Below are 26,544 nucleotides of genomic sequence, written 5' to 3' on the forward strand. Positions count from 1 at the left end.
TTTTGAGATAGGATATCTCATTGAATTTGGAGCTCATTGCAAGTAGAACCTTCTCCAGTAAGCCCCTGCGGTCTGCCTGCCCCTGCACCCCAGCCAAACTCTTGTAGGTGAGTGGTGGAGATCTGAGTTCAGGTCGATCCTCAAGTTTATACAGCAAGCAGTTACCTACGGATCCATCCCTCTAGTTTGAATTTTGCCCATTTTATCCCAGCAACCAAGATACATACAAGAGAAAAGCAGTAGAAATTTATCTGCCATAAATATTCCTGAGTAAGTTTATTAATAAAAACCAGTATGTCTCCAAGTCATCAGCAAGAATTTCTTGAACATTTCCATACACTAGCAATCTAAAAAGACTTATGCTATGGTTATTATCTAAGTGGGAATCATTAGCATGTTCTCATTGAAAAGAAAATATGAGGAGTGCTTTATATTCAATGTTTATATCTTCATGTAAAATGTGAATGTGGTTAATTTTAAATATTTGTGATTCTTTTTGTCTTAAACTTTGTGGGCATATGTGTTAAATAATAAAAAATACACACAGACACACAGACACTCATACAGAGACACACCCCTTCATACCAACTAGCTAGAAAGTTCTAAAAAAGTGACCAGTCAACTAACAAACAAACTCAACAACAACAACAACAACAAAACTAAACTAGACAAATGAAAAGGTGCAGGAGAGATGGCTCCGCATTTAAAAGCACTTGCTGTTCTTGCAGCGAACCTGAGTTTGCTTCTCAGAACCTAAGTCAGTCTACTCTATAACTCAAGCTCCTGAGGGTGTGACATTCTCTTCTGGTTTTGGAGGGGACCTGTCCTCAGGTACGCACACACACACACACACACACACACACAATTCAAATAGTAACTTGTAAAAAAGCATGAGTATAAGCTGAGTATCATTGAAATGACTAAATTTACTCTGAAACTGTCCAGTGTATGACTTCCATGGAAGATACAGAGTAAGATTGTATGAGTTATTTTTCTGTTGCTGAGATAAAATATCACGTTTAAAAAACTGATTCACAGAAGAAGCAGAAGAGTTTGCTTTGGTGTGTGGTTCCAGAGGCGGAGCCCTTCGTGGTGGGAGCGGAACGGCAGCAGGCATCTGGAACAGGTGTCTAAAAGTTCTACAACCTCCCCAAGCAGTATCATTAACCAGGGACCATGTGTTCCGAAGAGCTGGTGGGAGCCATTTTTTACTAAAGACTCCTCAAGGACATTATTCAGTTAATCAAAGCTATTGCTGTGTGTGTGTGTGTGTGTGTGTTTGTGTGTGTTATCATATGTTGATAGATAGATAACATTCATTCTTATTTCCATTACAATCACATCCAGGTAAGTGTAGGCTAGAGTAGTGTTCTGAGGTATGAAAATGTTAGAGTGAGATGGATTTATGCAATTTGAATGGGTTCTTTCAGGTTGCCTTCATTTTAAATACTTCTTGTTATTAAATACTCTTGTTATAGAGAAGAAAAGTTTATTGTTCTTTGGCCTTCACTAGAGTTCTCATTTCATAGTTGGTGCGTATCATTTCTGCTCCTGGAGCTCTTTTTTCACTTTAGCGTCAGGTACATACATAGGGTGAGTTGCTGTTGGATTTCAGCATCACGAGTGACACAGCCTACACTTTCAGTTCTAGTTAATGCTTGTAACTGAAAGCACTCAGTTCGTCATTCCTCCTGGGATGACTCAGAGACTGCTTGACACCCAGGCAGTGAGGATGATAGACCCAGGAGGGAAGGGATGAAAGCTGGGGAGACAATGATGTAAGTGAGCAGTGTGCAATAACAAAGGTAATATCAGAAATCATCAATACTTATATAGTATTTTTACACATTGAGAAATATGTGGCAGGGCTGGAGAGATGGTTTAGCCATTAAAAGCCTAGGCTCATAACAAAAAGATAAGAGAAATACTTCATGGAACTGTGTGATTATTATTAACTGTAATTTAAAATTCCAATTCTATATTTAAAAATATTTTAATTCATATATATATAATATATATAAAATATATATATTTTATATATAAAGTTAAGGCAGTAATTTAGATAAGTAGGTAAGATTTATTTTTCCTTTTCTGCTCTTTGGCAGAAAATATTAAAGCAGGGATTGGGCAGATGAAAATGCCCTGAATATGAAGAAAAGTATTATCTTACACTGCAAGAAGCTTCCGTGCAGGGGGTTCCAGGGTAGAAAAGCATCCTCTGGACCGAACATCAGCCCCAGAGTCTGGACTTCTCCTTACCTCTGTCTTTATGTGTAAAAGTTGGTTACTATAGTTCCAGGGTTGCAGCCACATTATCAACTACCCAGGACCTATCAGCACAGAGCTCCAAAGAAGCTCTGTCAAAATATGTCTGGAGTATCAAATTGAACTGTTTCGCTTCTGAGTACAAGTGTTGGATTAATTCTCAGGCTCCACATGAAAGCAAGATGGCTCCCATTGCTCCTGCCTTTCTATTTCAAGCAGAAAAAGCAAAGTGAACAAATCCAAACCAATGGAATAAAATAAATAAGCCCCAGAGGTTCAAAGGTGGTAAAATCATTTGTCGTAGGATTAGGAAGCATGTATAAAATATGGTGTCTGCTGTCCCTGAATCTCAGTACTGGCCTAAGGAGCCTGGCTTAAGAGACAAGAACCATCCAGGTACCTGTGAGTTTGTGCACACCTCTTTTTACACAGTAGGAAATCATTGAACATCAGATGATTTGATTTCAGGCTCAAAAATGAAATTAAAAGGGAGCTCCCTCAGGCTAATTTGGCTTTGCTCCTTCTCTGGCATTTTCCTCTGTTTAGTTTAATTGAATTTGAACCAGACTCAACTGTTCTGGTTCAGTACAATGTCCAGGACCCAGAAAGCTTTTGTGATCTATTTGACTGCACAACATCAGCAGGGAAGGAAGAAGACACAACCAAAGATGCCTTCTGCTCTTCCTGTATCTGCTGACCCTTCTCTGCAATCAGCTACCCAATTAAGGCACACTTTTTGAACCTTTCCATGGGAATGCCACTTAGCTCCTCCCAGATCTGTAAGATGATGTATATTTTGTCAAGATGCTATAACATGTATGGAGAAACATATGAAGTATATGTAAAAGGTTATGAATCAAATCAACTCCTGTAGATTGTCTTTATGTGGGATATAATTTTTACAAATTGATATAAGGTGATCTGGCCTTTCGAATGTAGATTGGGAAGAACAAAAAAAAGTATTAACTTGGATGGATAAATTCTACTGGGATTTCTCAGATGTCTGGAACCACATCACCTCTAGCACAGGAACCTACAATCCTCAGAGGAATACTAGGGCTTGGACAACTGGGGATTAGTGTTTAGGGTTGGAAACCCTATACAGTGTGACCATGATTCTGAGAGTCACCTTTGAGAGACAATGGGGAAATACCTCTAGGCTGATTTAACTAAAATGTGACATTTAAGGGACTGTATACAAACAAGAAGCAATCAATACATGTTACTATTATAGTAGCTGGCACAGACCCCTACCAGCTTCACGGTCTACTCTGTGACACACTATTGTTTTTGTGATTTGTGACACACAACACATCATATTGTTACTGTACACAGCTACACTTGCCTTTAATTCTCATCAGGAGTACAGGCTGCATGGACCTGGAAGCAACATTTCCGTTTGTTGTTTCTTTTCAGAGTCTCTGAGCAGAAGGAAGAGAGGTGTGGCCCTGGAGGTGCCAAAGGTAGCTGTTAATGCAAGAAGAGCAGATGAGATGTAGAGGGAGGACATTACATAGAGGGGAAAGCCAGAGATAGCACCGAGGGGCCTTCCTGTGAAGGTGATCTTAACACTCTTGACCGCAGCCCCTGATGACACATTTGTAGAGGTGAAGATGATGAATGACAGCATCTGCCCCATAAGGCTTTAGTGGGTTAGACGTAAAGTCTTGGACAATTGTTTGACAGATAGCTGAGTCCCGATCTTGTCACCAAGACTGTAAAATTCCCATGTTTCTTTGCCATTATAATCCTGTTGTTGGTAGCCCCCTCAGATGTTTAAAGTCCCTTTGGGCAATGTGTGGGTCTCTTGAAGTTTATCTTTACTTTGTGCAGACAGAATTCACCTGCTGTATCCTGATCTGCACTGTCTCCACAGCAGGGATTTGCATTTTCACTGGACAGTGTCATGAGGTGAAAGGATCCTATTGCTGAGGTATTGAGGAACAGCTGCAGTTTGCACAGAGATCTTTCTCCGTGGCCACTCTTGAGATATTCAAGCATGCATTTTTTTTCTGTTAGTGTGATGCCTTTGCAAGCAGGAGGGAAGATAGAAATAAGGATGATGGAGAAGTAGGTGCCAGAAATGAGCAGCACAAGGATACTGTCAAGTGATTTCCACAGAAACCAAAAGCTGATTAAGAGAGCGAAGCAAACAAATTTTGGGGTCATCTGGAGCCTAAAGATACACTTAATAACATTTCTTCATGTCTTTAAGTTTCTATCTTTCTCCCCCTATGGAAGAAATTTGCCCAATAAAACATAAACCACTAATATTGTGCTGTAGGCAGAACAAGGTTCTGTGAGCCAATGCAGTCTGGTTTCAGGGAAACTAACAACATTATTGATTTTAGGCAGGCTTATTAGAATCAGTATTACATGCCCTCTTCCTCTAGCAGATTGTATTTGGACTTCATTATGAAATCTCATTACATTAAAAGGAGGCAGCAATGAGTTCTGTAAATAAAAAATTTCCAAAGATGGATCTGTTCAAATTAGTATATCTGTGAAACCTGCTTTGGGTATCAATCTGTCGAGGAACCGGATTGTGTGTTTTCCTGAGCCTACCTTGTATTTTGAAAAAAAAAAAAAAAAAAAAAGGAAATATTCATTAATTCTCACAGCACACAGGAAGGCTTCAGTGCTTTTTCTGTTAGCAACCCCCTGAAGAACATATTGCTGCAAACCCTGGGTGAGACATCACATCCTATAATGACTTCAGACAGCTTGAAGGGATGAGCACAGGCTTTTTTCCCTTTGCTGTAGAGCCCCAGAACATGATAGACTCACAGACCCCGGACTAAGAGCTATGAAAATGGAGTGAAGTCAGTAGGAGCTTTTCCTAGGATTCTAGCGCAGAAATCCGCAAACCAAGAAATCTCTTTCCACTTCTGTTGCAATATGCGGCATATCACTTGGATTAGGAGGCTTAAGTGAATTGATAAAATTGATGGAAATGAACTGATAGAGGAAATTACTTTTCCAAAACAAACAGTTACAATATGTACTTTTCTCTTAGACACTCAGTCCTGTGTCTGTTTGTTCAGTATCAGCCGGCACAGCCTTGTAAATACTGGGAGAAATGATGAAACCTAAGTTTAGTTCCCTCTTTCGAAACTGTAGCCACAAGCTTCAACTCAAAGCGCACAGTGTGGCTTTCATGGTTGGAGGGAGAAGTTCGGGGGTTTCTGAAATTGGAGATGCGGGGAAGGACTAGTGTGGAGCTGAGAGGTGGGTCCCAGAGAAACACTGGAGCAAAACTCTCATCTGTGTTTTTTTGTGCTGTGTTGAGCATCTTGCCCCAGCATAACCTTCTTTTTCTTCCAGAATGCTTCCCTCCCTCCTACTCACTTGACACTTGGGAGCTGTCTAGTTCAGAAGATTGGTCTGAGCTTTTGGATTAGACATGGAAGAAAGACTTAAGCATTCAGGTGCTTAGCAGAACGGTACGTTGTAGGGAGAGGCACCTGGAGGACTGGGGCAGAATTATGAGGACTAAACTACCCTGGTAAAAGATAATGGCTGGAGGGACACTATTCTCCTATCTTTTCTGGGGTGGCCTTCCCTCACCCACAACAGATAAGCAGCAGGATCTCGAGGACAGCAAACAGCACACAGCCCATGCTTTAGCAATGTAGTACTTTCCTATTCTATGATTTATTGTAGCCTTCTTTGTGATTTCTTTCTCTTCTGAAATCTAGGCATTGCCAACTAGCTTGGTATTTGTCTCCTCTGCTTTGTAAAATCTAATTTCAGCTACCTGTTAATCGGCCTGGTCCCCCCCCACCCCCCCACCCCCCGGCGTTGCTCCTGTGTTATGGAGACTTGGCTGAGTTCTGAAGCCTGGGTTTGTCGAAAGGATGTATTTGGGAACACGTATGTGGAAATCTTGACAAAGGGCGATTGGAATGAATGTTGTCAGGGTGTGTACTCATTTTTACTTCATTTTTTAGTTATAGTTTTATTGTTTTAGTTTCTTTTCTTCAGTGAGTTCGTTATTGCCTTTCCATGCAGGGAACCCGTTCAGTCCTAGTCTATAGAGTGACAAATGGAATTATTTTTCTAAGTTTCAGCAGAAGGAGAAGATGGTATTTTTGTGTTCTACAATGATCAAGCCCCCTCTGGAGCATATTATACAGAAATATTGACAAGTTCACAGAATACCTAAGGATCCTCAAGGTTATTTCGATTAGAGCAAAAGCAACCTCAGGCAAGCAGGAGGGATCTGATGACTGCCAATCTACACTCAAGCTCTGCCTTTCCATTGAAATGTGTTTCACAAAATAGAGCCAGAGTCAATGGTGGAAGATTAAGAAGGCAGATCTTGTTTAGTGTAAGAAAGAAGTTTACAAAAAATAGAGCTTCGCTCCACCAGAACTTAACAACCTTTGATAAAGTAAGTCTTCAAAGTTGATCCAATTAACCATCTGGCAGAGAGAATGCAGGGCCTTCCTACTTCTAGAGGACAATGTGAAGATGGCCTAAAAGGACCCCAGAGGTGGCACTACCCATTGTCAATCATTTCTAAAATAAAAAAGCCCCACAGGTAATTTTGGGAGAGGCATTTATTTTCTCAATTGAGGTTCCCTCTTCTCAACGATTCTAGATTTCATCAAGTTGGCAGAGAACTGGCCAGCGCTGTTAGCTATCAGAGAAACACAAGCAGGCCACAAGATATCACATCATACTTTTGAGGATGGGGAGAATAAAAAAGAGAACAAGTGATGGCATGAATGGTTGTGAGATGATGCTGTCATTTTGGGAAGTAGGCTGCCTGTTTCTTAATGGATGTGATGTACAATTTTTACGTATCCAGCATCTATAACTGCACATATTTATGTCCAAAAGAAATAAAAACACATCTGTGGAGGAACTTGTGCATAAATGCTACTAGCATCATTATTGACTATAGGCGAGGGGGTTCACATCTCGATGTCTGTCAAGTAATGACCAGATAAATAAAATGAATGTTATATGCCTATAAAATTACATAGATGAAGCTTGAAAACATGATGAGATAAGGCAGTCACCATAGGAAATGTTCTATTATATGATTCTGTTCATATAATACAGAACAGGGAGATGTACAAGGCTAAATATAGATTACTTAGAGACTGGAGGAAGGGCTGGGATAAGAGAGCAATCATTAAAGGCAATAGAACCTCTGATTAAGGTGAGGGAAATATCCTATAATTGTGTTAGTCATTGCACATATCTGTAGATATACTAGAAGTCATTTAATTATGTATGCTACATATCATGGGATAGGGAATATAGCACAATACGTCTGTTTTTCAAAGAAATACTTGAAAGTATTCCCAAGTGGTTGGATGGCCAGCTTTGTTAACCTTGACATGAACTAACCTTACCTAAAAAGAGAGTATTAATGAGAAATTATCCACATTGGGCTGGGCTGTGGATGTGTCTATGGCAGATTATTTTAATTTAGTTAGTTGATGTGTTAAGATTAAGTCCAGTGTAAGCAATCCCATTCCCTAGGCTGAGGGCTGTGTACTTAGCAACAGTGAAGAAGTTGAACTGAGAGCAAGCAAGCGAACAAGCATGAATGAATTCCTCTCTGCTCCTGACTATGGATGTGATGATACGTTTTGGAAGTTCCTGCCTTGACTTCCACATGATGGATTATAACCTAGAATTGTAGCCCAAAATATACTCCTTACTTCCCAAGGTTGCTTTTTTGTTGGGATATTTTACCATAGCAACAGAAATGAAGCCAGAACAAATGGAATGCTTGGTTTTTTTGAGGGATACTCCAAGGATACCCCAAATGGCATTACTGGCTTTAAATAAATAGGTCAAGTATGTATAAGACTTACTTGAGTCTCTTATGCCTTGCTTTCTGGAAGTAAGAAAGTCAGACATTTAGTTTTCTGATGATTTGGGCAGAGTTGGCTCAAAGACAATTTCCACCCCCTTTTCTGTGCTCTCTGTCCTCCACTGTATTCCTTTCAGATGCAGAAGAGGTATAGGAATTAGCTGCCACTCTTGGCCCTTCTGGAAACTTTGATTAAAAGAGTAAATTAAAAGAATGTATTGTATATAATGGATATTATTCCCATCAATATATTTTTATAATTTATAAGGAACAGAATATAAACAATTTTAAGCATTTTATCATCTTTTGTTCTATGACATAATTAACCTTTTGCTCTTTTCAGGGACTGGGTTCTATTACAAGTGTGTAACTGGTCTTTTCTTACTTAGTGGGTTCTTCTTTCTTTCACCCTTTTCACCCCTTTTCTTCTACCCTTTCAATCCCCTAACACCAGACAAGAGAAAAAAGAATAGAGAGGAAAGGAAAGAGATCCCTGAATAAAGTCAGGGGTCAGAAAGGTGGCACATTCACCTTTAGACTACTTCCTGATGTTCAGGGGTGTCGGGTTTCTTGGGGGAAAGTTTGATTTTCCTGTCAGGATATCTAATTTCTTCTTGTTGTTTCTTCATGCATAACTACTTAACAAACCCCAACCAACAACCCACCCTACCTCTCAGGTCCCCAGCATTTATAGACTTTCTGAAAAGTCCCCAGAATTACAAACATTACACAATCACAGAAATCATGTGCAGTTGGCAAAACCATGCCTCTGCTAGAGCACGAGGCAAATCATAGTTCGCTACTGCAAAGCAGCCCCATATCTCTACCCCTGGAATTAAAATTCATGTAACATTTCCGTGTTTTTAAACAGTCCAAGATTCCAGAGGTTCTCACTATGCATGTGCTTTCACATACCTTATTCAGTGTAAGGAGTAAATCACAGCAGTCCATTATTGGTGTTCACCAAAGAACCACAGATAAGTAGGAAGCATTAGCTCCGAGCTGGTACCTGATGTCTAAGCCAGGCCTTCACAACATGTGAGTCACCACCCCCTTAAGGGTCAAATAACACTTCCAAAGGGATCATGTAAGACCACCAGAAAACACAGATATTTGCATTGTGTTTCATAACAGTAGAAAAATTACAGTTAAGAAGCAGCAATGTAAACAATTTTATGGCTTGGGTTCACCACAACCCGAGGAACTGTACTAAAAGGTTCCAGAATAAGGAAGGTTGAGAACTGCTGCTCCGAGGACTCTTAATTCTTTCTAGGGCTGAACAGTTAGTTGCAGACAGTCTTTTGAGTCACAGAATACTCATTGGATAAGACTTTGTGCCTTAAACTAATAGGATAGGGAGATTAGAGACGAGACAGTATAGACACCAGGATGATTGTACCTGCCTCAGTGACTCAGGCAATGAGAATTAACAGGGGCAGGGAACTAAAATTAGGGAAAACAAACAAACAAACAAACAAACCCCAAAACTTGTTTAGTGCCAAATTGGCTCACCAGACATTTTTGCCTTTTTCCCACCCTGACAACCTTCTTCTTTGTAACTGAGAATAAATATGCCTTGTTTTGGCTACCCCAAGACACCAGCATTAGCACCATGAAGTGAGGATCTTGTTTCTCAGAGTCACATGTGTATTTGGAGTAAAGGAAATAAGAGTTTAGAGAGGTTACTTTGCCATACACCACAGTATCGTGGAAACCAACAGAGCTGGCATTTAAATTGGTAGCTTACAGACATCAGTCTTTTTTATTTTTATTTTTTTTTCTCCAAAGCTATCTTAGAAGAATGTTGTCCAGAGTCACAGCCTGTTCTGTCCCCTTACTGCCAAGGCGTTAAAAGCAAGCTATCAAGAGGTGAGCAGACTGTTTAGGAAGTCCATCTGCATAGTCTGTAAAAGTGAAGTCATTGGCTGAGACATCTTCCTACTGTACCCCAGAATGCCTTCAGAGCCCCACACTCCTTCTTATCCAGCTAGTTGAGCGCAGATAGAGCCTCCCTCTGTCTTTCCTCAAGTGCTCCTGCTTCCTCCCTGCACACACTCCCTGTTGTTGAATTGCCAAGTCGGAGCTGCAGGCACGATGTCAGAGCAGCCAGGCTCATGTTCATATTCTCTCTGGCTGATGAAATATTTAAACTGTGCTGATAGCCTCAGATGGCATTTTAGAAGCCAAATGCACCACCCAGTTGTGTCAATTTCCTCCAGGAACTGTAGGTTACAGTGCCCAGGCTCTCTTTTGCTCACATGTTTATACTTAAAAAAAAAAAAAAAGACATTCCCCCAATGTTAGCTTGTCACCAAAATAGATAAAAAAAATAAAAAAGGGAAAGAAAGGAAGGAAGGAAGGAAAGAAGGAAGAAGGGAAGGAGAAAAGCTGTTGCTAGTAGGCTTGACTGGCCAACTGCACACAAATAGTAAGAACCTCCAAGAAAGTATATAGTGCATTCTCTGTCCATTGACTCATAATTCAAATGGGAAAAAAAAAGAAAGAAAAAGAAACATCAGCTCAAGAGGAAAAAAAAAAAAAACCTGTTGCAGTTTTGTTAGCCCTGTAGCTGGTTTGCGGCAGGAGAGCAAGGATCTCTTTGCAAGCATAGGTGAATGGGTCACCCAGAATGCAGCTTTTATACCCAAGCTAATTGATGGAGACACTCTCATTTTGACCTGATCCCTCGGAAACCTGACAAACAAACCCAAAACACTTGTCAGAGAGCTTTGCTAACACAGGTAAGGTTAATAGGTGTGAGGGACTAGACTTTCCTTAACGTTAATCAAAAATAATTTAAGCCTTAACACAATGCTCCCCCGCCCCCGGTTCCTTAATTTTGAAGGTAAAAAAAAAAAAATCAAAATGCTTCCCTTCACTGCTGTTAATGGGGTCAGTCCCAGAGTCTGAGCTGGTTGCCATGTCCCAGTCCCGCGGAATTCTAAAAACCATCATCATTTGTTTCTAAACAGATCAAGAGCTATTTACCATCTCCGTTTTGTGCACAGCTGGGTGTCTGGCTAATGTCCAATATCCATTAACATTTAAAAATTAGTCCCATAATGCATCTTTTCTAGGGCGGGAGAAGTACACACGGTGACACGTGCTGGGAACCAATTACACTTGCACCACCATTAGTCTGGCTGCGTTCAGCTTCCCAGGAAATGCGGGCTAATTTAGCTTCCAGAATGGTGTGTCTGAATTCATACACTAACCTCAGAGGAGGCCTAGTAGCTGAAGATGGATAGTGCAGCCGCTGCTCAGCGAGAAGTACGAGTTCTCCTGTGGAAGCACCAGCGTGCATTGTACAACTGTGCCTTGAGTTGCTGAAAGCTCCTTCCAATTCATCCTTTATAGTCAGGGTGAGACCAGAGGGCAGACACTACCATGTCTCAATAACCATCTGTACCAACACTTTGTGAGTCAGCCAACAACCTCATGTGAGTCTGTTCTCTCTCGCTCTTGGAGTGGCTACTTTATGCCCTTCATCCAGAGAGTGAATACATACTGTCTTCAAAGCAGAGCACTGAAACTCTTTTTTTTTTTGGGGGGGGGGACAGTGGCGGATCCTATTTCCATATTGCACAAGCTGAACATAGTAAACACTAATTCATATTGAGGGAAAAGGTTGAAAACAGAGAGGGAGGTTCAGGAGTAGGCAAACCTCGGTAGGTAGAATCCTTGCCTAGCCTGTAAGGAAGCCCTGGGATCAAGCCCCAGTATCACATAAACTAGGAGATACTAGCTCACCTGTAATCTCAGGGTTCACAAGGTAGAGGCAGGAGGATGAGAAGTTTAAGGGTATCCTCGGTTACACAGCATGGTTAAGTCCAGACTGTGGGATACATGGCACTTTGTCTAAGTACGAAAGCAAAACACCAGCCAACCAACTAACCAACCAAAACAAACAACAACAAGGCAGAGACCACAAAAAGTACATATTTTATGCAGTTATTCTTTAAGCTTCCCCCTCTGAGAACATTCCTTTAATAATGTCCAGAGTGAAGTGAGGAGTGCCATCCATCCTAGGAGGAGACGAACAGTGTGTTCCGCCCTTGCCAGGTATCCTGGCTTATGGAGATGGGGTAGAGACAGAAGTACGGCCCCTGGCTGACGATTCCAGGGCACACACTGTGCAAGCTTATCTTTGCTTGCTTCGTCCGTGTCGTGCTGCTTAATAAAGCTAAATTGCTCGCATAAACAGAACACTGTGCCACGAGCTTTTAGGATTCAGAGGTGGTTTAAAAATATAATTTTTCACTAACAGTCAACGGAACAATTTAGGAATAGCTTACAGAAAATTGCAGGAAAGTAGTCATTTTCCAAATGTGCACAAACTGATTCAGCAATGTACAAATTTGAGATTTGGGGGGCTCGGGATGTACAATGAGCTCAAAAATTCCCCTCTGAAGAAAGATTCTTTTTTTTCCCCAAGAAAAAATTGGAAAAGGCCATACTGTGGACACTATTCTGCTGTCTCTCCAGCTCCTTGTAATGTTTTATAGCATGGTTCCTTCTGGAAGTTGTCATTGTTAAGTTAAATTCTCATTGACTGAACTGATTTAAATTAGAATTGATCCTAGAAAATGTTGTAACACTATAATTTCAGAGTAATTTTGCGGGTATTGGCGGCATTATATTATATTCTTTTCAGTGTGCTTCTGTTTTTGTTAAAACTGTATTTTGTTATTCACTGTTTATGAGCAGAGACACTTTGAACCATCATATGAAGTATAACTACATTGTTGGGCTGATCTGCATTCTTATTAAATTAGGAAACTTGGGGTTACCATCCTTTTTCTCTATTTTTTGATGTGTGAATTGTTCCTTCTGAAAATTTATGACAGTGGGTGAAGAATTAGATGAGAAGAGAGGTGACTTTGCTGAGAATATTTCAATTTGATGACATGAGAGGTAAAGATTTTGTCTCTCATAGTCATTTGGATATGTGTTCTGCTTAAAATAATTAGTTCAAAACAGGCTGGGGTGGGAAGGCACATTTATCTTTTGTGTAAAATGCACTCAAGGTTATGATTTCATCACACACGCACAAAAACCCTTTCCAATTGGAATTGCGAACAAGAAATGTATTTCCTTCAACTTAATTATTTAGTTTCCTACTAAGAACTTGCACTGCAGAGGTCAATTATCCTTCAGGGATATCCTGGAAGAAATGAACAATTAACTTGATTTTCTGTTGAATTTGGAGCTTCAAACTCAGTATGTGATCTATTAAAAAAAGGAGATAATTCCTCTTAAACCATGTCCTAATCTACATGGGAGCCTTACACTGCAGGTAAGAAATCAGGGAAGTAATCCAATCCACCACCATGGGGCCACGGCTGAGCTGCTGATACACAACAGTCATAGCTTCAAAACATTCAAAGAGAAATCTCTCATGGGGAGCAATGCAGAATAACAGAACTCACTTCTCTTATGAGAAGGAAAGCCTTCTGAAAGGGAAATGACATTTGATTTTTTTTCTTTGTCCAACTAAACAGAATTGCACAAATCTGATTAAAGAGAATCACAGCAAACATTGTAATTTGGGGCAATCAGGAGAGTGTACAGTTTTATGGAGAGATGAAAGGCAAGGGCAAGGCTTTCATAAGCTTCTAACTGTCCAGGAGGTTGACTATTACCTGCCTCCACTCTAGAAAAAAAAAAAAACTCTCTTGCCCCAAGAAATAGAATTTAAAGTAGAGACTAAATTGAGTTAAAAAGCTTCCTATAAAGAGCTTTACAGAGAAACATCAGGTTCACCTATGCAATGACCCTGGGAAGGAAAGTCTCTCTCTCTCTGGGAATGTCTCTGTCTTTTAAATACTTTTAACAGAAGTTATAAATACAACATCTTCTCCTTTATTTTATTTTAATTTGAGGATGCTTATTTCAGCTGGCTGTATTTTTTTGAAAGTCAGGGCTATGCTGTAACCCATAAAAGAGCCAATGACCCTCCAGACCTTTAAACCACTTTCTTGTCACTGATTTAGCATTCCCCCTGAAAATGCATTCATTTGTTCTGTCTCAGTACTGGGAGAGTCCGCTTTCAAAGACAAAAACATACAGATGCACAGAAAAAAAGATACATCGATTGCCAGGCACACAGACAGACAGACAGATAGATACACACACAGCATGCGGGAGCACTTGAAATGAGGATACTCAAAGGGTTAAAAAGTACACTAAAAATGTATTACAGAATGGAAACCTGGTATTCTAAATATAATCCTAAAAAATGGTTTTATAGGCCATTGCTGGTTTTCTTTACAAATGGAAGAAGAGTTTCATGAAAGCCATTGAGTGGGTGACAGAAATGGGTCTCTTCATGCAGACAAATAAAGCTACTTGAATAGCTGCAACTTATGATACCAGCGATAATTTATAATAATACATAAAAAGAACACCTTGAATTCATTTAACCAGTTTCAATGAGATTTAAACACTTCTCACACATTTTAATTTACTTTTCCAGCCTTCTGGAGAGGCTGAGTGGGCAGATCTTACTGCTCCATGTGAAGCTGGAAGATGGCTGTGAAGAATGAGAAGGGCTGAGAGTTTGGAGAACAGAGTCTGGCGATGGGAGATTAGCTGCTTTCGCCTGGACCCCTTCAACCATGCTTTCCTAATACAGTTCCCTTTCAACGTTTTTTTCTAGGCTCGGTTTCACACTGCTTCCTATCTGGCTGAGATTTTTTTTTGAAGGGTGGGGTGGGATGGGCAGGAGAGATGTCTGGATGTTGAACCAATCTGAAAGATGTGGTCTTTAATTTTGAACTTTTTTTCGCCTCCTTCAGCCTCAGCTTCTGCTGACAGCATTAGCATGACCTGGTCAACCCGTACAACCAGAGTAGCATCCGATGTGACTGGAAGAGATTGTGTGGTCTGCCCACTGTGAAGTGCTAACTCGGCGGATAACACTCCCTGAACAATGAGGGTAACCTGATGGTGGGTTTTGGAGGTGGGGCATGGGTGAGGTGACAGGGTCTTGTACATACCAAAATGACCTCAAAATGAACTTCTTATTCTCCCACTTGTACCTCCTGAATGTTGGAACTTATGGGTATGCTTTACCATGTGTGGTTTCTGCGGTATAGGATATTCAGTCTAGGGCTTTGTACTTGAAATAGAGACATTCTGATAACCACCTCTTCTATGAAGTGATTGCTAAGTGTGGATGAAACAATGCAAGCCAAACATGGGCATAATGACTAGTACGTTGTGATCAGAGTCTGAGCCCAACCCAAGCAACTTACATCTCTATGGGCACATGTTGTGTTTCTTGAGCTATTTTTCTTCATTATAGTAATTTAATTTTAATTCCTTAGCAGGGGAAGAAGCTGACCCTGTTTTTGATAAGAGGATTGCTACATAAATTATTTGGCTAACAGTTTAGTAAAACAATACAATTGACCAGATTAGTGGTTATTTCAATAGCCTTGAAAATATAAAATGTTCTGGATGGATGGGAGCCACTGGTTACATTGGTGGATCTTTGAAATAACATGAGAAGATTTAATAGAGTTTCTAGGATGGGCTAGATGTAATTCTTGGCTTTTCAAATGAAGTTTAAGTCTGTAAGACTGTGTTAGTGAGGTCTCTTATGATTGTGATAAATACTTGAGGGAGAACTTAAAGGAATAACATTTCATTTTGACTTATTTCAGTCTATAGTTGAGTAGCTCCACCCAGTCTATAGATGGGTAGCTCCATTGACTGTAGGCCCATAGTAAAAACAGAAACATTGTGGTAGAAGGGTGTGGTGGAGGAAAGCTGTTTATTTACTGGCAGCCAGGGTGTTACAAGGACTAAAAGAAAGTGATAAGGGACAGAGTGCACACCTCAAGGGTGTGCCCCACTTTCCACAGGTCTACCAGATCTCAACAATCTACTCAAAATTTGAATCCACTAATGGACTACCATGAGTCATGCCAGAGTCCTCATGATCTAATAACCATCTCAAGACCCACCCTCACAGATACCTTAGAGGTGTGCTTTTCTAATCTCCAAGATGCATCCCTACCCAATTTAGTTGCCAATGAATATTAACCATCACAAGGAGCCAGCATTTCCTTTTCCATTATTTGTTTCTTTATTTTTCACTCAGTGGTGAACTTTCACTAGGTTGGCTTCAAATGGGCAACGAACTCAAAGGCAAAATAAAGATGTCTAAAAGCCTTTCACTGAGATTAAAGTTGAAGTTTGAATTAAACGCAGGAAGCCAGGTTGAAAAAAAAAAAACAAAACAAAAGAAAAGAAAAATATAAAGAAAAAAGAAACAGTGAAAGGTGTTTTTCATTTATATCCAAGTAATTTTTTTTTTGTTTTCCCCAGTGAAAACTTGGTAAAGTTTCCTTACAAATAGTAAGTTTTTAAACATTCAGAGTATGATATAAATTTGACATTCAGTTTTGATTTTATCCTGGTCTTTCTTTTCTTTTACAGAAGTATTTTAGTCTCTGATAATTCATACACATTTCAATGATGATAGCATCTGTTTCATCCATATTTGCTGTTCCCCAAAGGGCATTGAAGCATCACCCCCACTAATGTAGAACTGGCAATGAGCTCTATTACATTTATTTAGCATGCATCATAGCAGAAGTAAATGAATGCTTCCATCTCCATTCTTTCTCTTCCTTCTTCATACATGTAACAACTACAACCGATGTACTACCCCCTCATCAGCTAAATCATATCCATGAAGATCATATCATGTGACTGTGTACATGCGTGTTGGGTTGGCTAGAAAAGTGGATAGTAGAAAAATCTAGTTCTTAACATGAAATCCTTGAAATGAGATGGGTAGAAATAACACAATAAGGACACTTAAATGAGGCTCCTCCTTCCTTCCAGAGCATCTAACCCCCGATGTCTGACTGGGCAAGTTGCTTCTAAGGCCATATGCTTGTCTACAAGCTGAGCTTTCACTTAAAGCCTGTTGTTTCTATATAAATCCATCACTTTTCAGTCCTGCCTCATTCTTCCCTATCCTTCTTGAATGATTTCCTTAGTAAGAAATTTGTCTAATCTTTGGGACAGGTTTATGTTTAGTAGAAAATCTTTCAGCTTGTTTTCTGAGACTAATTCCAGTCTCATAAAGACACACTTGATTTTCTCCAAATCCAGGTTATGTTCTAAATTTTCTTTATAGTAATCTACATAGGTAGCACTCAACTCTTTCCTAAGTTCTCAAATCTCTTCATGACCATAAACTTTGTATATAAGAGTGGGAAAATCTCTAAAGTCAGTTTTTATAGCATGTCATTAGAGCCTTTGCTATTGTAAGTAGGTAGGAGGTAGGCATTGGACATACAAAGAAAGTCTTTATATATGTTGTTTCATTATAGGTAGGAACTTACTAAGTTGTTATCTCAGGCTTTGTCCTTAGAAAGAGTTTGTGGCAAGTACTGTGCAAAAGTGGCTTCTAGGAAAGACGGTGTCAGGAAACACCAAAGAGAAACTGTGAGTGGGGGTAGCTCTGTGACAATCTGGAGACCTCCTGTAGGCTCCTGTGAGGATATAAGGGGGACTCAAGAAGAGGCTTCTAGTAGCAGAGGTCATAGAGACTGAAGAGGGCACCATCTAACTAGACTATTCTAGCAGAGGGAGGGGAACCCACTCACAAAAATTTTGACCCAAAATTTAGCCTTCCTACAAGATGTACAGGGATGCAGATAGAGCAGAGACTGAGGCAATTCCCAACCAATGACTGGCCCAACAAAAGACCCACCCTATGGGGGAGTGCCAACCCTTGACACTATGAATGATACTCTGCTAAGCTTGCAGACAGGAATCTGTCAGAGTTGTTCTCTGAGAGACTATACTCAGCAGCACCTCAAAACAGATGCTAAGACTCGCAGTCAAACATTGGGTGATGCAGAAGGAGTCTTGAGGAAAAGTGAGAGGAAAGAGAAAAGGACCTGGAAGTGTCAGGAGCTCCACAAGAAGAACAACAGCGCCAACTAACCAGGGCTCAGAGGGTCTTGCTGAGACTGAAGCATCAACCAAGGACCATGCAAGAACTAGATCTAAGCCCTCTACAAAGAGGTAGCTAATAGGAAGTTTAGACTTCATGTGAGTCCTCTAGTAAGGGAAGTGGGGACTGCATCTGACATGGATTTACATCCCAGTTTTTTTTATCACTTCCCCCTGGAGGGACTGTCTTGCCAAGCCACAGGGGAAGAGGACACACTCAGTCCTGATGCAACTTGATGAGTTGGGGTGGATGGGAAAGAGAGCTCTCTTTTTTTTTTGAGTAGTAAGGGAAGGGGAAGGAAGGGAGGGTGTGGCTGGGAGGAGAAGAGGGATAGGGCTACAACCAGGATGTAAAGTGAATAAAGTATACATTTTTAACATTTTCTTTGATGGATACAGGTATATATTTTTAAAAAAGACTAGAGAGAGAGAGAGAGAGAGAGAGAGAGAGAGAGAGAGAGAGAGAGGAGCAAGGGAGAAAGACAAGGAAGGCCATCCTATGCAGTGGTGAGCAAAGCTCAGGTCGTCTTAGCTTCTGGGAAATGAGAATTACATCAGAGGCATCCTACCCTAAAGACAGGTTAGAGGAGTACTTGGTCTTCTTTGTTACTGAGGAGTGGCACTTTGGATGAGGACTGACTCACCAGTGCACCATTCCTGGCAGGCCAAACTAGTCAGAAAGTGGAGACAGAGCTAAGGAAGAAACTTTAGGAAGTTTGTTCTAGAACAGTCAGAGGTGGAGCAATGTTTGGGATTCTCTTTCCCTTCTGTTACTACTCTGTTTGTGGATGTGTCTAGAATACTTTAGACTTTCCTGCTCAGTGTTCCAGAAGTGCAGAGGATCATTGCCTTGATCAGAACAGTTAGCTGGTGTGGGAGTGGCTTTTGTATTGGAAACACTTCCTAAGGTCCCAAAGAAGTTTCTAGTGAGGAAGAGGGACAATTGATAGATACAAATGATGGATACTGGGTCGTCTCGTCTCCTAAGAAACTGGTTTGGATTTACTGATGTATGTAAGCATTTACTAAGTGGAATGTTAGGGAAAAGAAGAGTATTAGAACAAAAATGGCAGATCTCAAGAGCTATGCTCCTTTTCATTTAGATAGTTGTTGACTCATTAAGAATTTCTCAAGATGAAAAGTCTGGAAATAGTAGCTGCCACCAGTAGTGACAATGAAAATGTCCCTCCCTAGGGATTCTCAGCCAGGGCTAATAATGGTTTCCATGTGTCTAAGACTGATCTGTAAATTGGCCTGCCAACATGGCTGGAATGCAAAAAAAAAAAAACAAAACAAAACAAAACAAACAAAAAAAAAAACCCTACTCCATTAGGGGCCATTGAAAAATGAACCAAAACGTCAACACTCCTAAAGACAGATCTGCTAGTAATGCAAATATTTCTGTAACAAGCATTTTCTCACATTATATCATAAAATTTGTCAGTGTTTGCCCATCTTTGTAATTATGATGGCTTTCTTTTTCAGAAATAGATTAAGTACTGATGCATGCATTTTTGCATTCAATAGCTGTCTTGAAGAGAATTTCCTGAAGCCAATCGTTCTCATTTGAATAAATAAAATTTTATCCAGGAAACCTCTGAATTCATCCAAGAGAGAAAGAGAAAAAAAAATTGTTTGTCTTACATTTAATGCTGCCTAAGTATTTTTGTGTCTTCTAATTCTTTGATAATTGGTCATGGATGGTAGCGTTCCATTCAGGATGTAGGCTGTTCTGCTGGCTAAATAGTAATAGTTTCACAGAGTGAATCTGCGTACACATTATGTGTTCATTCATGCATATTTATATATTCCTTCTGTTCAGCCATTTGACAAATATTTATTGGATGAACAATATATTTGTCATTAAATATATCATCTTAGTTGAAGACCCACAATAAATTAATGTATCTGCTGAAAAGCAAACATCTCTGTCCTCAGAAAGAACTTCATTCAAGTCCTAATGGCTGCTTGATACCGAGTTTGTGACTTAACCTACCCCAATCTTCGTCTCCAAGTCTGCCAGATTTCACTAACTAGTACTTGCTTCATGACTGATGAGAGTGAAATTAAATAATGCGATTAAATTGGTATTTAATCCTATAGGTGACTGAGTGGTTGCTATTGTTCACATTTTCCCTCACACATGATTCCCCCAAACTGAACAGAATAGAGTCCTGGTACCAAAACCACCACAGCAACATCCCGATATATGTACAAGACATCTTGCTTGCACCTTTTCAGGGTTGTAGAGAAGTAGCAAGAAGCTTCCTTTTATCTCAGGTGTCACTGGGTTAGCTCTTATCAGGGAAGAGACAGAATCTCTTTTTTATCAATTAGATACTCATTAAGGTCCGAAAAGCTGTATTGATTAGTTGGGAAGTGCATGGACAAAGAGTAGTTGTGGATTGACAGTGAACTGCAAAGCAAGGGATGCCAGGCGATGCCTCTGAAAGTATTTTCATCCATTTCCACTGGATTTCATTAGATACCTGGCACCAAAGGCCTAAGAAGGCTGTTTAAATATTTGATAGTGAATTGATTGTGTGTTTTGACAGAGTTGTGCTCTTTCAGGAGCCCCAATGATCATATGGATTGGTTGTCCATTTGCTGAACTTGCATGAGCTGTGTTGACAAAGCCAGAATATTCCTTTGGGCACATGTTTGGCATCAACTAGTGTCATTTTGTAATATTGGAGCAAACATTTTTCTCTGTGTGTGGGAACACATTTCTAAAATCACAAAGGAAGGGCGTGAAAATATGTGATTTCTGTACACAAATATTTATTTTATAGACAGCGCTTCAGGAACATTTAGTGGAGAAAGCCAAGTAGATCTATATATTGATTAGACTGGCTGGCTTCCAGGGTAGGAGAGCTTGATTCATCTCCCACAATTCACTGTTCTTTTTACAGTTTTCGAAGTTTGCCTAGGCAGCACCACTCCCATGGCTATGAGCCCTCTGCCACCTACTTGGGGCAGGGCAAATGAGGAGAAGAAGAAAACATGAAGGAGAAAAGGAGTGTATGTAGAGTATATCAAGGGCAGAATTAAAACTCTAAGAAAATTATCTTTGAAATCCTTTATATAAGACATGTAGCAGGGATGAGCTATCTATGTATGTATGTGCTCCAATATTACATGTTTTCAACAAGTCAATAATGAAAGGTATTGGAGTATGGCCATCTGAACTCCTCTCTGGCCTTACTTTTTATTCACGTGACTGAAGAAAGTCTCCTACAGCCCTGAATCTTAAGCTCTTCATTAAGTGGGTAATTACAATCATGAACGCAGGGCAGGTTTGTTATGAATAATATAGAAAATGTACACAGAATTTCCAACAAGCAGTAAGTAATGATCTCCAGCTATTTTAAAATTTTAACAAGGATGTTACAGCCTCTGGGAAGGCAAGCTACATATTAATTAGAATATAGTATTAGAAGTGGGCAAGGTGTTAAACTCTGTTTTCAGCTCTGTATATTGCTCACTGTATACATGCTATTGATATAGTTATCTAACTATGACTTACATAGCAAAGGTGTGTTAGGATTTGATGATAACACAAGAACTCTTGACTTTTCAGAAGAGCTGGAAGGCGTGGGAAGGACAGATGTACTGAGACTTGCAGGTTCCTATGCTGTCAGGGTTTTACAAGGGGAGAAAAATGGGGTTTTGTTTGTTTGTTTTGTTGTTGTTTTCATTCATTTTTTAAACCTGTGGTTCTGATTGCTTGGAGTTGTGTGGATTTCAAATAGGCAGGGGAGAATCTATTAAGTACCAGAACTCTCTGGTCTGTCCTCCTGCCATCTAGGTGAGCATTGGTGGACTCTTGGATCAAGATGACCACAATGGAATTTCTAAGAGGTTATCACACTCTTGAAGTGTGTGAAAAATAAGGTGAAAGGCTTTGCTGATTTGGTGTGTTAGGAATCAGGAATTCCTTTTGGAACACACAGAACACAAGGTTGCTCATTAAATTCTCCCTAGAGATGTCAGAAGATAGAAAAAATCAGGTCGAAGGTAGAAATTACACAGAGGTGGAATTCAAAGCCACAGACTGGACGTGATCACTAGGAAGTGAAGGTGACTGGCTGGAGCAGGGAAGTCTGAACCCAAGGAGACAGCTCTTTTCATTGATGTCTCCACAAGGCAGAAGGAAGAGCCGAGTCCTCAGAAAGCTCAGCCTACATCTTATCATTTGAAAGTTTTTCTGCCTTGGCCAGGCTTTGGCTGTAAGACAGGGTTTACTTTTGGGTCTGAGAACATGATAGCCCAAGGCACAGGGCTCAGGCACAGTGAAACCTTCGACCTCAAAGGCATTTGATGGAGCCTCACATTCAGGGAGGTGCTCTTGACCTTCTCCTACCCATCTGTCTTCTGTTCTTCTTTCTCCTCTGAAATGAGCAATAAATATTTCTCTTACTGAAGAGTAGTCTTTGAAACCAGAGCCTCTGTCTCCCTAAACTAGCTGTAAATGCCAGAAAGGTCACTCTTCCCTTCATCCTTTCTCCCTTGGACATCCACAGGGCTACCTCCATGCATTATAGAAGGAATAATGCTTTACACAGAAGCAAAGAGGAATTTGGACAGGGCTGCTGGGATTTCCCCCTCAGGCTAGAACAGTTGGGCCAGACCCTGGGAAAGCTGTCAAATTCAACATCAAATCTAAGCATGTAAATGGACCCTGTTGCCTGGACCATTTCTTTTTTTTATTTTTTTTTATTTTTTAATTTCTGAAGGTTCTCATGTTATATGCAATGTTTGATGAAAAGGCTTGCAATATTTTTCCCTTATTAACTTATCTTTTTTTTCTGTAAGTATCTGTTGTCTCACATGGAAGGGGAATGGTCAAAATTTCTGTTCCTACAGTAATTAACATCACATTTTATTTAATCTATTACAGTGTCATTTAATTGTTATGGGTTTGTTTCTGGGCTATATAAAGAATATATAATCAAGTGATATGAAAACAAGCCTTTTAAAAAAGCATAATTAAAAGTTTTGAACTGAAACTTTATGAAAGAAAACAACAGAAAGCAAGCCGTACCTAATGCTACGAGGAACACTAAACGCTAGGAAACAAGCTGAGGGCATACGCTAGCTTAGATACATGTCAAATGCAATGTGCTGAGTGAAAAGAGCCAGGTTCACATGATGGTGCCCTGTGGCTGCAGGTCAATCTGACAGACAGAGAAGTGAGCAATGGCTGAGGCCTGAGGTTCTAGAGAGGGATGACCTGTGAATGTTGGTGTTCATATCACGTTTGTCAAAATTCATAAAACGGCATACCTAGCTGTAAATTTTAGATGGCAATTTCAGGCCTGAAGAATAAATACAAAGAAAAAAAATTTTTTTCTTCTTCTTAGTATTGAAGTAATTGTCTCAATCATGAAGGGTCCAGTTGGTTGTCATACTGAAAATTTCCCAAGGGCACACAGAGTGACAGAGCCTTTCATGTGCTGTACCCAGGGGAACTTTGAGCCAAGCTGGTGACGGACTTCAGACTTGGTGGTTAGTCCCTCACCGCAGTGAAAGATGACCCAGCCGAATGTACTACAAAGTGTCAGCACACCGCAAGCTTGCTGTATCTTTAGATCCCAGACCGAGTCTCCATGTACAGTATTTTTTACAAGGGGTGAGGTTAACCTGAAACACCACAGGCAGATTCTCTGGAGTAAAAGATTTTTAACTACATGTCAGCAGTGATTAGTTACAAAGAGAAAGAGAGCTGGTCCACTTGACACTAAGTGACAGAACAATATGACAAAAGAGAAAAATGGGAAAAATCAGTCTTAAGACAAGAGACTGGTCTCCAGCATTGTAAGGGACAAGTCTTTTGATTGCATATTATTTTTTATTTTTTATTTTTTGCCCAAGGAATAATAAATCCCTACCCTCAAAAGGCTTTTTAGGCTAGTCTCTTCGATTTTGGCCTGGTGACCTCCAAAGTGCAATTTGCAGAGTTAAAAAGAATCTGACCTGCATTTAATATTTCATTTCTATATATCCTCACAAAGTATATTTTGCTGAGCAAACCAGAGATTCTCATTATTCTCCATAAATCAGTACAGCATGGACAACAAATTCTATTGCTTTTTAAGGACCCAGGTAACAGGTTTCAAACCATGCTTAGCAATGATGCACTTTTAAATCCCTTGACTTAGGCCAGACTAGTAATTGTTGAGGCTGGCTTTCTGTGAAAGCGAGACTGCAGAGGTAACACAACAGATGAGATTTTGTTAGAGCCAAGTATTTGGACACCAGAGGGAAGAACCAGGATAAGACAATCACCATCACTACTAACAACATCATTGCAGTATTAAGCATGTGCTAAATCTGAAACACGTGAAGGAAATAATACAATGAGGAAGGTCCATATGATGACTCAACAGGCCTGTTCTTGACTACGGGTTCACTTCCTTCATGAGCAAGAATGATTAGACAACTAACGGATAAAGCCTCAGTTTCCTTATTTGTAGAGAAGAGATCAGGGGCATGGGGAAATAGCTTAGTTGGTGCAGTGTTTGCTTTGCAAGTATGAGGCTAATCTCAGAATCCATGTGAAAAAAGTTGGGCATGACAGAGCACATTTGAGATTCCAAGAGTGCTGTTTCAGGGACGATGCATGAGGTTGTCTACTGGCCACGCACATATGTGTGCTGTACTCTTCTCTCTTTCTCATACACACACACACACACACACACACACACAAATATACACATGTACACATGTATGCTGTACACTCCTCTTCCTCACAAACACACAGACACACACACATGCGCACACACACACACACACTTAATCTTGCAGATGTTTAAGTACATTGCTTGGCACAGAGGATGTTCTCATGTTTTATCTCTTGATAGTAGTCACTGACACAACAGGACGTTTCTATCCCGGCATGTGAAGTGTGCTCTCCAGGAGTGGTCGCAGCTGGAGCTAGAAATTTGGGAGCATAAATAATACTTAAGAAAATGGGGAGTAGTAAGGCTTCCTATGGAGCAAGGTAGATGACAAAGAAAAAGACCGTAGGCGTAGGTGTAGTCTGGGGCCCTCTGGAGTTTAGTCGAGAATGAGATACTTCGATGAGTGTGTCTCCCTTTTGTTCATCCTAGTGTTTATCCACTTTACAATTTTTCACAAACATCTGAAAGATGGAGTCAGAGTCCTCTAGATAAATCCTTCCTGCCCCTTACACTCACTTTTAGTTCTCTCAGTATGAATGGAAATGAAGAAAAAAGTTAAATAAATTTCTCTTGGTTTATGTCTTTTCGATCCAGATCTCTATTGCCAGGGTAAAGGGTCCAAGCAATTATCTGGATAATTCAGGCAGAACCTACCAGGCCCTTGGGACCTCTTTCTCCTTCTGCCTCTTTGGCAGGAGTTACCAAGGAACCACTTCAATCCTTTTTCTGTCTGCACAGCTCTGGTCTGACTACATCTTTAAGCATTGGACCTTGTCACCGAAATAAATATATCATATTGGAAACATAGCAGTGAGGAAAGACACCCTTGTCTCAAATGGGGGTGTATTTAATTTCCATATGGGCTGAGCTGTAAGCCAGTACAGAGGCAGATCCAAAGTGTGAAGGATAAATGAAGGCAGACAGTCAGGGCTGAGTCCTTGTCAGTTTGAAATGAAATCAGGCTCACTAAAGGGGACGAAGTTGAGTTTCCTGAATGAGAGCCCGCATTAGCATTTATTGTTATTTATGGCTCTTTGGGGGAATAGCAAGACTGGTGAAGTAAAGGAGAATATTTTGATCCATGTCACAAAATACCATCTGAATTTACAGTTTCTTCATTAGGAATGTTTTCCTAATGAAGAAGCATTACTTCAGATGCTTTCAAGGGAAAAGCCTGGAAATTTTCATTTGTTTAAACGTCCATCGTGGTATACACGGGATGGTGAAGGAGCTTCCAGCCTGCCGAGGATGCTCACCCATTCAAGCGACTGAATCTTAGTCCATGGAACTTGCTGTTGTCCTCAAATAAAGAGAAGCCAGCAGCCCTCAGTGCTGAGGAGGCTGTCGGATCTTAATGAGCTACAGATCCCAAGACAGGTGAGGATCAAAACAGAGCTGTGTGGTAAGATGCGGAGGTCCGTAATTGGATCAAGCTGGAGCCGCGGTGGTCCTTAGCAGCAGCTGTGGGTGCAATGGCGTGGTACTGGCTCCTGTTTTGCTATGTCTCAGTTTTCACCTGAGTCCACACGGTTGGTTGGGTTGCTTGTCAGAAGAAAATCTAAGAGCATAGGTTTTGCTTTCTCTATTTACCATACAGAACATTTGCCTCTACCCACACTCCAGTAGGTTTAATAACGTGCCACATCTCGAGATGTCTGAAATCCTCTGTTGTTGTGACTTGAACCCACTTTCTCAAATCTTCATCTTCACTCCGCGCTCACTAAATTCTGTATGTTGCGAGCCTTGCTACACGTTGCTCTGCTTTCTCCAATATTTGCCTGTGGT

The 26,544-nt window shown here is 40.4% G+C and overlaps 1 long non-coding RNA gene across 2 annotated transcripts in view; it reads left to right on the forward strand.

The window, feature by feature from the left end:
- The first annotated feature begins 5,387 nt into the window (after positions 1-5,387).
- The window catches only part of LOC132657054 (uncharacterized), a 31,196-nt gene continuing 10,039 nt past the window's right edge, over positions 5,388-26,544 (forward strand). The window contains exons 1-3 of one of the 2 annotated variants that reach the window (XR_009594893.1): positions 5,388-5,493; positions 5,590-5,708; positions 14,896-15,046. This is a non-coding gene — a long non-coding RNA (uncharacterized LOC132657054). The remainder of the gene's footprint in view (positions 5,494-5,589; positions 5,709-14,895; positions 15,047-26,544) is intronic. The other variant, XR_009594892.1, reaches the window with a different exon arrangement.

Source organism: Meriones unguiculatus, chromosome 10 (genome assembly GCF_030254825.1).
Source record: "Meriones unguiculatus strain TT.TT164.6M chromosome 10, Bangor_MerUng_6.1, whole genome shotgun sequence".
Lineage (NCBI taxonomy): Eukaryota > Metazoa > Chordata > Mammalia > Rodentia > Muridae > Meriones > Meriones unguiculatus.